Source organism: Hyalella azteca, unplaced genomic scaffold, assembly GCF_000764305.2.
Source record: "Hyalella azteca isolate HAZT.00-mixed unplaced genomic scaffold, Hazt_2.0.2 contig10646, whole genome shotgun sequence".
NCBI lineage: Eukaryota > Metazoa > Arthropoda > Malacostraca > Amphipoda > Hyalellidae > Hyalella > Hyalella azteca.
Genome location: NW_025940676.1, coordinates 3,318 through 14,437, shown reverse-complemented (window position 1 = coordinate 14,437; position 11,120 = coordinate 3,318). Strand labels below are relative to the sequence as shown.

Sequence of the window (11,120 nt, the reverse complement as noted above, 5' to 3'; positions counted from 1 at the left end):
TACAGACAATTGTAGGTGTGTGTACCATCTTGTAGAAGTCTTTGCATGAGCACCGGTAATCAATATTACTATTTATTTTCATCTTATATGACGGTTCTTGACTTGCCGATATACCTAATGCTTGATTTTCGACTTCAATTTCATATTTAACTTTTTTTTTCATTTCCCGCTTATTTTTGACTTTAATAACACATTTAATCTTTTTTTATTTCGCTTGTGCAGTAAATGGGGATGACGCTGTTCAAAGTACCCCACCTCCAATAGGCACAACACGAACGCCTGGTGAGTGTGTTATCTACGCGCAGGAGCAACAGACAAGGATAGCGTTCAAACACGAAAGACTTTGTTGATACTAATAGGGTATTCTCAAACAAAATAACAATGCCCTCATCAATTTATAGCACTCTTATGAAAAAACCTTCATAAGCTTTTAATTGTTTATCATGTTAAATTGTTCTATGATCTATTCCATATTATGATGATCTGAATTTTTTCCAAAAAGTGGATTCCGATAGATCATTGAAGAAATTTCGCCGACGCGAAAGCACTCAGCTTATAAAGGTAACCAAGGGATTTTTGTGACAGGTGTTTCATATGTTATCTGCTTTACTCATCAGTAATTATCAATTAATCGCGCAGAGAACGGAAAAGGTCTGGCGGGAGGCGCCATTGCGGGGATCGTAATAGGTTGCCTGCTGCTGGTCGCTGTTCTGGGGTTCGTGGGCTACTCTTATCGCGACAGATTGCTCACCACCGTGCGACCCTCTTCAAGTATGTTCACAATGTCTGTTTTTTGCAGGCATTTTCTTTTATTATTATAATTAGTGTAACTCACAAACATATACGACCTTTATTCGGTAGCTTCAAATAAACTTATCAGAGTGTCGGTATAAGGTAAATAACGGCTAACTTTCAGGATCTTCACGGCTTATTAAATTTATTAGATGGCAGTTCTACCAGCAAAGTTTGTCATTATCAGTGTTGTAAACGCCCTCTTGATGTGATGTACATAATTCATTTTGCAAATCCATTATTAATTTGCGGAAGCTACGAGAACCAGGTGCCTTCTATGTGCTTCGGAGTATAAAAAAACATCGTCCGCAATGAAAGAGCCATTCCATTCATGAAGATTGATGAAATTAGCGAGTTCACGATGACTTCCAGTACTGAAATAGTGAAAACTGCCGATTGAATCGAGTAGATTTCAGTAGGGGTAGAATCATGTACGTTGGGGAATTATTTTCCGTGCAACTGAATGCATTTCTCAGCTGATTTTCGGAAATTCATAAACAATTCTCATGATGACAAAGCACTTACGCTAATTGTTTCGATGGTCCGAATAGTTTCAAATGGAAGTGAGTTTTATAGAACTTTCATTCATCAATTTCAAGACAACGTAGCGCTAATCGATAGCTCGGCCAGCTCCAGATTGTGAGCCACTACCAAAAAAAAAAACTTCCTTACCTATGTTGCATCTATCATTGGTTTGGAAACAGTGTTTCAGAAGAAATTTTAACAATTTCCCTCTATAACTTTGTCACGCGTGCGTGATTGAAGCTACTTATTCTATACCGAAGAGCCCAACCAGGAAAGTCGTCGCCGCTGCCTGCGTTTTTAACTTGAGAGAGAATTAGAGGCATTCTGCTCGCATCGTAGGCTCATTAATCAGTATATATTTTGCGAAAACATGTTTTTTTAATTGCTTGACACCTAGTGTTGTGGATATTTAGGAGCTATTTTAGATTTTGAAGCAAAAGAGAAAAAAAGTATTAATAAATTCTAATATGACATGTTATTTGCGAGGTATATATTTTCTTCATGAGTACATGAGCTAAAGTATCGAATTTCGAAGCGAGGTTGAACAAAAATAATATGAAAAATGTGAGTCGGCGTAGGCCTTTCATTTATTATCATTTTATTTTGTACAAAAATTGTTTCCATTATTATGGGCAAATGTATAATTGGAATAGGAAAGCGACAATTAGGAGAGAAGTTTCACGGATGATGGCATGCATTAAGAAAATCGAGATTGAAGAGAACGAAATTCTCATGCATCTTGAATTTTATGAAGCCGTGTAACGTTTGGCTGACGAGTGGCTTTTTATCTGAATTTTGGCTAACGGAATTTTTCGGGCTAGAAGTCGAATAAATTTGAAATTCCGGTGGTATACTCAGTAATTGAAAACTCATTTAGATCAATTCTTACCCAATACAATCCATTATAAACATCACCATACAGTTGTAGCTAGTGAACGGTTTTGTTCATAAATAATGAAATTGTAATCATGTTGCTTGTGTGTGCAGGCGCTGGTCCCCCATTTGTGACCGTGCAAGAGCCACCATTATCCTATATAAACATCAACATTCAGCCCCAGTCAACTGTTTTATTCATAAATAATGAAATTGTAATCATGTTGCTCGTGTGTGCAGACGCTGGTCCCCCATTTGTGACCGTGCAAGAGACCAAGACAGAGGGAGAAGATGACAGTCAGCACTCTACGGTGTAGGCATCACACGCGCTTGTGCTTTTATCTTTATTACAAATTTAAAACAAGCAATCAGAGAATGCATAGGAAACAAAGTTGAAAACAAGCTGTCGAAGAAACAAGCTAAACATCCTTAATAGTGTCTGTCTGTTCATTTTCTAACAATCTTAACAATGTGTCAGGTGACAATGTTGATACCATTCGTCCCTGGATATGATACCGTTGCCTCAGCCTTGGCTTCTTAATGACTATGAACAATATAAATTATGAGTGTTCCCTTTTTTTCCTAGCCCCTTATATATTCTTGCGCAACACTTCCTTTTCTCTCAGTTTCAGCGTACAAATGAAAATAGGTATGTTTAGTTAGTGTTTTTAGAATAAATATGCATTCAGATCCATACGCTACCAATTGATTTTCAATCTAAAATATTACTTATTTTCTAGAGAAAATAAAATAAAGATCAAGTAATTTATGAAAATTATATTTGGTTAAGTTTTAGCGAATGTTGTCTGCTCTAATTTATTGCTTGCAGGTATATTTTCATGGAAAACGTTTATTCTGACCTCCCACGTTTGAGTTATCTTGAATACGTAACGAAATATCAAGTCTCAGCCATGCCTAAGCATATATAGGCCCCGATAATTGCTCTTTCCTATTTATGATCATCACTGCGGGAACCGGGGATTCTTCCCGTTTAAAATAAAATATTCATTTGAAATAACAAATGAATCTAATTGTGGTATCATTTATACTCATCAAATTAAAAACAATATCAATGAAGAGTGACGTGTGAACACGCCGTTGAATAAGGTTATGACAGCGAAGATAATACGTGACCAAATTTTTTTGACAAAGAAATTAATTAAATCTGAAATTGATTTGATTATCATTTGTTCACTTTTAAGTTATTTGTTCACTTTTTACATGCAATCAAGTTGCTTCATAATTTACATTCCGAAATAATGATTTTGAAATTTTTAACGTGAATTTTATTTTGCGGGATGATTTATTTCCGTAAGATCATCAAGAAATTTCTTACTGGTGTCACTAGACTACGGCGATGTTCAGGTTTCATCCTAGCAGGTCGTCGGTACACATCAAGGAAACATTCGAAACTCAGGAATTTAAAACTAAAGACCACTTCTGGTAAGTGGGTAGGAATTTGGTAGTCTTGCGCATGCTGCTCGAGCAATAAGCTTTATATGTATATCAAATACCCTGTTTTTCTGTGTGCAAGGGACAGACGAAACCCCACGAAAATGTTGATACAATAAGCGTTTGAAGCCAAAGCTGCTCACAATTTGTGGATAAATGCCTTCTGTTACTCGTCGATGCCTTCTAATAGAGTTCTTTTACTAGAGCTCCGCAGGAAATTGGGACTGATGAAGAAATTCACAGAATCACATGAACCACGCCTACCATATGTATTAATTCACTAAATCTCCGCTGGTTATTCCTCCGACACACTAAAACACGCCATTATGATCTTTAACACGCCTCTCAGAACCCAAGATCGCATAACACTAATTCCAAAACTGTATACCCATCTCACTTCATGACATACAGGCATTGAAGACGGAATATAAAATAACATTATACGAACACATGGCCATTCAAAACCGACAACACCATGGAATGCGGTCTTATAGGGAGCGCAAAGGGACCAACCGAGCATTATATAGACACATTTCACGAAGCTCTAGCATTGCCATACACCTTGCACTACGACATACCAGGGACATAGTTCATTCTGATGTGACCACATGGCCATTGATAGTTTGGCACAACGAAAGACAATATAAAATCTTGAATCAATCTGCACCGAAAATATATATCAATAGCAATACATCACTTCGGGCACATCAATAGCAAAAACCCTTTAATGAAAGTTAGTTCTCACAGAATTAAAATATTTCATCAGAATACATTCTGGCGACTGAGCTGGAACTTTAGACGACAATTCCATCCCCAACTGCACGCCATACTAAACAGCCAAACCACGGGCGATGCGCTGGAATGCGACAAGCAAGTTAAAGAAATTCCCGAGAATAATTACCTTCGTGATAATGCACTGAAATAACATTTAAATAATTATGCCAACAATAAATAATTACGCCAGCCAACCTGGTGCATGCGATAATTTTGGGCTATGTCGGCAATATTTTTTTACCTGATGATTTTTTCTCCTTTGAACAATTGAACAATTTTTAGGCATTTTGATACAAGACTATAAACTTCAAACTTTGGTTGTTGATAGATTGAATTGCAATTGATGAAAATGTACTCCCTCGAGTCAAAATTATGCCAGTCGCTGCTTCAATTGAAATGGTATGATGCAGTTTATGTTCGTATGCTTCGACGACCATGACAAGCTCGTGAAAACGGTCAGCCACCGCATCTCTTCTCCCCAAATATTCCAATATTGCAAAAAAATAATAAGTTTATGTGTCGCGAACACGTACGGATGCTACGATGAATATAAATACTTAATAGTTTATTGCTTTAGCCCAGTAATTTCATCTTTTGATTCAATGGATGAAGCATAAATTCCGTGCCAGAATTAGAGACCGTTGTCTAAGATATAGTTAATGATGTAGAAATATTTCAAAATATTACGCTAATAGACACCAGGCATGTAATATTCTATTACTTCCGATGACCTGGAGTGATAATAAAATATAGCTCTCCAATCTCCTATTCCAGCTTCATTGATTTTTTTAGAAAGTTTGGGAAGATATATAGAGGTTCCAAATCCTTTTGAGAGAATGTTGGGCTGGGCACTCGCTCCAGTGCACATTACGTCGGCGGCTTGGCCTCAGCCGTTTGGACCTCCTGTAAGTTTGCCAGAAACTCAAATAGAGCACATGGTGCAGGATGGGATACTGTCACGGCGTAGACAAGACAGATGTAGGTGGCATTGCTGCAGGGGCAAGCTAGCTGCAACTGTTAGGTTATATCAAGTAAACAAAGACGAATGTTTTAAATTTTTAAAAGGTATTCAATATTATACGCATAATTCTCTATCTATCCTTTTAAGCCTGAAAGCGTCAATTTCTGGAGAAGTTACCAATGCCTTAAATTCAAAATAAATGCATGCTCAAACGGTTTTGCAGTGAATCATTTTCACCCCCTAGTCTTTTCTGGCGAGTTATCGTTAAAAGAACAGATTATAGAGCATTATTTAATATCCATTAACTTATGCTGCAAACGAACATTAGATTTTGTTACGTTAAGTTGTTCAGGTCATCAAAGTGTGCTTAAGGTATGTCAATTCCAAATTGGCAAGAAGTCTAGTGGAAAACTTTGAATCACGAGTAGGTAAGACTACAGTTTGTCGTCAAGTGTCTCAAAGCCAGCTGGAATTCTTAAGGCCCGTTCACACTAGGGGCAAAACACGAGAGTCAAGTGCCTCAAAGCGCATGCAGAGGCGCTTTGCAGCCTCTGCATGCGCTTCTTGACCGATTGACGAGCTAGCGATTGACAGGGGCCATGCCTCATGCAACACAAGCGCGGCGCTTAGTAGATAGCTATTAAAGAATTGATATCACTGGTATGCTTAAATCGCAAATTAACTAAGAATTTAAATTGAATTAAAATTTTAAATAAAATTAAATATCTAAATTAATTAATTAAAGAAATCGAATTCGTCCTATGGTTTCAATGTATTAATTTGTGATTCTAGATTCTACGAACTGACGATGGAGCTGGTCTCCGAAACGTTTTCTATAAAGATATGAATTTGTGTGGACTATTCTTTGCTTTTAAATTCTTAGTTAGTAGATAGCTGTCTGTGGTCTAGTAGTAGTAAGCTTGATTGTGTACGCTGGTCCGGCACACCAAATGTCGACTAAGCACCACTCTCGTTTGGAGTCACTCTCTAGTAGAGCGCCTAATTGATCTTTATAGAGAACACGAATGCCTATGGACTGTTCGGTCAAAGGAGTACAAAAATCGAAATGCAAATGATGTAAGTTATTTTTACATGACGTGTTTAGTTTATGTGATTTAAGCAACTCCTGACAATTTCTGCATTACCGTTTAGCGATTTCAAAGGATGATATAATATCGGTACGAATTATTTAAGAATAGACTATATTTTTATAAACTGTATCTTTTTGAATGTGCTAGTTCTCTAATCATGATGTCTATGCTAAATTCTCGTTTACAACTGACATAGTGCGAAGAATCGCGGGCCCCAGCACACCCGAGAACAATGGCCCACAGCTCAAATTCGGTGACATCCATCCTCATTGACGTCTAGGTGGTAACTAGTGTTCAAAGCGCGCGGTCTCGAGCTATCACTTACAAACGTAGTGTGAACGGTTGTGCGCGGTGAGGCACTGCAGCAAACGACTCAAAGCGCATGTCGTTGTCACTAGTGTAAACGAGCCTTTATTAGGAAGGTGTTTTGGTTTAGCGTGTGTAGGTGTATTGGTAGGATTTATATATAACAAGTGTGTGTAAGTTGTGTGTAGGGAGGTGTTGTGGGGAGGTGTTGTGGGGGAGGTGTTGTGTGTGGGGAAGTGTTGTGGGAGGTGTTGTGGGGAGGTGTTGTGTGTGGGGAGGTGTTATAGAAGCTGTTGTGGGGAGGTGTTATAGGAGGTGTTGTGGGAGGTGTTATAGGAGGTGTTGTGGGGAGGTGTTATAGAAGTGAGTAAAAAAGTAGTGTGAACGGTTGTGCGCGGTGAGGCACTGCAGCAAACGACTCAAAGCGCATGTCGTTGCCACTAGTGTAAACGGGTCTTTAGGCGCACGTTGCGCGGCAGCGCCTGCAACATGCGCGCCGTGGGCCTGACGCGCCGGCGTAACATCAAGGCGGCTACACGACATCATCCATGGCCGCCTCCTAAGTAAAATAAAAAAAATTATCGTTATTTGCCCTTTCATCGATTCTCTTCCTCAGCTGAATTTTTCACTCATTCTCATACTATCAGTCACTTTTCAGTACATGCTAACATATCGTCTGAGCTGAATAAACATTGGATACTCATACCTCAAGGGCTCGCGTTCGAAGAAACTATGAATTCACCGTCGATCGAACCTGTGCCCAGGATGCTGTTGGTTGCAAGAGTGCTGCTGTCCAGATCTTCAGACAATACACCACGTGGCACACGGTACTGTTAGTCGTAGTTTCTATGAAGTTTTATACGTACGACTACATCAATCAATAGGACCACTAATATTAGTAATACCGAATTGGGTGATTAAATTGCGTATGCGTCGCCCATATTCATTACTATCTTCAAAGGAACACAAGTGTAATGAGGCAAAAACCACTAGTATTTTATCACGGACATAGATTGTCGCATTGTCTTTTTTTACCGCGTAACAAATTGAGTAGCAATAAAAACCTTCCATAACTGAAAATATTATCCATTTATACATCATCCAGATGTGTAACGGTTATTCGAAAATACATATTTACGTTGTGTCGCAGTATTTATCTTGATCTGTACTTAAATTGATGCTCTTTAATATCAAGCTAAGTCTGTACTCGGAATTGCTTCGGAAAGTTTACAACCTCAAGTGTGAATTTTGAAAGAAGTTGTATAAATTCAAGTTTCCGCTGGTGTGACATTTTTCCGTTGTTATCCATATAAAAATCTTTTTCTATGGGTGATGCATTGCATTGGGAGCGATCGTTGTACAATTTACATGATATTTCTGTGGTTGAAAATACACAAACTCCGGTATCGTTCTTTGTTCCTATCTATTAATTATCAGTCAATGAGTTACTACTTTTTTAAGCGGTAAACCGTAACAATTCATCGGCCAAGCCTACGTTGTTAAAAATTACTAAACTTACGGTCATCAGATATTTTTTTACGGCAGGTTTCATTAAAGAGAGATGACAAACGGATCGCCATTAACTAAGGAAAGGTAGGCGAACTTCACGACTGCATTCAGCCATTGGCGATGGAGCAACATGACATTCCTTTAGGACGGATTTACGGTCACTGAGATGTGCATCTGGCAAGTTGGAAATTACTGAAAAGTTCCGTTCAGTAAGGGTGCCAACACTTGAATTTACTTCAATCTTGTCGAATCTACATTCAACATTTAACTCTACATGGTTTGTGAATAGGTACATAATCTGTATTAAAGTATAGATGCTATATGTAACTACTTATTCTCCAAATTTAACTCCTGCATGTAAGCAAATCTGTATGAAGATGTTAGCGCCTCCCTGTAGGCAAATATGTACTTACATACGAACTTGCATGAGCATCATCGTTTATCTAGCAAGCGAAATATGGTCGTGAGTGGCAAGCGGCCTATCGTTTATGTACGGCCTTCAAGTAACATGCCAATTACCACCGATGGTCGTGGTGTGGCCTGTCCATCGCTTCACGATACGCGCGGACGGGCGCGAGCCGGACGAGATTTGAAAGAAACGGCCAATCTACCGTGCGGCGTCTTCCATCAGCGGGTTTAGGTTCACAACGCAATTAAAGACGAATATATCAAACGACAGAAGCCAAGACAACAAACATGTGAAAATATGGTTGATTCTAGGTATAAAGCATATTTATGGATTGGCCGTCTTACATGTTTCTATTTACAACTCGATCGCATTATTTTACAGCTCATTAAAGATTATAATTTTTTGTTTAGTCAAGATATTTCGTGGTCGTTACGACTATTTTCAGTACTCAAACTTTTAATTGTTGAAGAATTACATTTATTATTGCAACTTATTTCTTTCTGGAACATTGTTGAAGGGCGCCAATCACTCGCCATATTTACCTCGACCATCAAAAGTAATTTATCTCAAGTCCTCAAAGTTGGTTTGAAAACGTCCTCATTGGAGGAAAAATTGGCGAGTGCACTAGACTGCATAACTTAGCAAAAATTGCATTTTTCTTGAGTCATTGAGCATTTTTATTTCAGGTCTCAGGCATGAGAATGAGTCTAATTGCTCATGAACCAGCCCACGAAATTTCGGTTGGCTGGCGGATACAAAGCAACAATTGAACAACAGGGACTTCACGTAAATATTGTAATTATTGGTCGCTTTCGCCTAACTTAACTTAGTATTAATGATGAGAAGTTCTGCCCCACTTGAGCCAAGCAATGGGCACTTTCGATCAACCAAATTACTAATTAATTACCAAATTACTAATTAATTCAACCAAATTACTAATTAATTCACTAAAATTAGTGAACACTTCCGCCTCATCCGATTAGGATAACAGTAGGAAATTCAGTTCCTCCTAAGTGGGTATAAAAAGTTATCAATTAGAATTGCCCTGCCCATATTAGTAAAGGGACAATTTCTCTGATGGAGTTAGTTAAGTCAATTATTACATCAGACTTACGCACGTTAGCATAACTTGCTGTGGTCAAGCCTAACTTTCTTGTTGAACGTATATAATGTGCTCCAACGGCACTAAATTTGGGGCTGAAATCTTCAGCTCACAGTTGCTTTGCAGTGAATAAACAAACATACATGACCATTCGATTGGGTTCTTACTTTACTGATTTATTTCCGTAGAATAATTAGTTAATTCAGCCGAGACATTCCTATATCCTTGTGTATTAACGCGAGCCCTAATACAGAGATGAATTCAGCCTAAAATTATAGGGGCGAAAATGTTCATTGAATGTGTTTCTGCATTCCGTTTAGAAACTCTCTCAAACCTCGACAATAATTGACACCTGCATTATAATAATGTTATTCGATGATTATTTTATTGATCACACTAATGGAACTCTGGAGTAATTAAGTCAACTATCTTAACTGTATTATAGCCAGCCCTTTGCCCTCACCATATTAAAGATAATGATGAATTGTGCCTAAATGAAAATTTTTTTAAACGCTACGAAATCTGGGGAATTAACTATACTTCATAATATAGTGATAAATTTCCCATACCTACTATAGACGGTTAAAAATTTTCATGAACTTATTACGACTATTAACGGATCATAACACTGATTATGTTTGTGAACCCCATAGTGAGATGTTTTGCGTACACCCAGGTAAATGAGTGGGACTTTGTCCAAATGTTGAGGAACTTTTGCCTTTGTGTGCGTAGTCCGGACCCATTTTGGCTCGGCTAATTAAGTTTGTATTAGTGCTTGGTGCAAAAAACATGTTCCACTTTTTGGACAATAAAGCCGCTTTATTTTTCTGAGTAGACTGCTCGTGGTACGACTGGTATAATAGGCAGAAAATCTGGCAAATAGGCAGAATAGGCCCTGCGATGGTATTGTTGTTGTTGCGGAGCGCGATTGTTGTTGAATTTGTCATGATGATGATGAATTTGTCATGATATTCTTTGCAATCAAATTTCAATTAGACCAATTTTACTTCTGCTATTTATTGCATATAAATGTTAATCCCGACCTTTTAACATAACATCAACAACAACTTTTAACATAACATAACAACAATCCCCGACATATCATTAATCCCCATTAATGTTATTGTGCGACCTTTTCATCCTGAAATGTGGTTGCAGGATTAAAATCATGTGGCATCAATTTCCTTAATGTCCTTATGATGAGTTTGGGACTTCCTAGTCCCCGATCACGCTGATACTCCGCCTTCGTCGTCCTCCGTTCCAGAGTCGTCGATAGGCAGGTTACCCCGCCATCGGGTCCCGGATGTAGCGTTGGAGGTCGAATAG

The 11,120-nt window shown here is 38.3% G+C and overlaps 1 long non-coding RNA gene across 1 annotated transcript; it reads left to right on the top strand.

Moving 5' to 3' along the window:
- The first annotated feature begins 220 nt into the window (after window positions 1–220).
- On the top strand, window positions 221–3,223 carry LOC108676701. The gene is made up of 3 exons (XR_001931189.1): window positions 221–282; window positions 640–771; window positions 2,431–3,223. It is a non-coding gene; the product is annotated as an uncharacterized LOC108676701 (long non-coding RNA).
- Window positions 3,224–11,120: the final 7,897 nt, after the last annotated feature.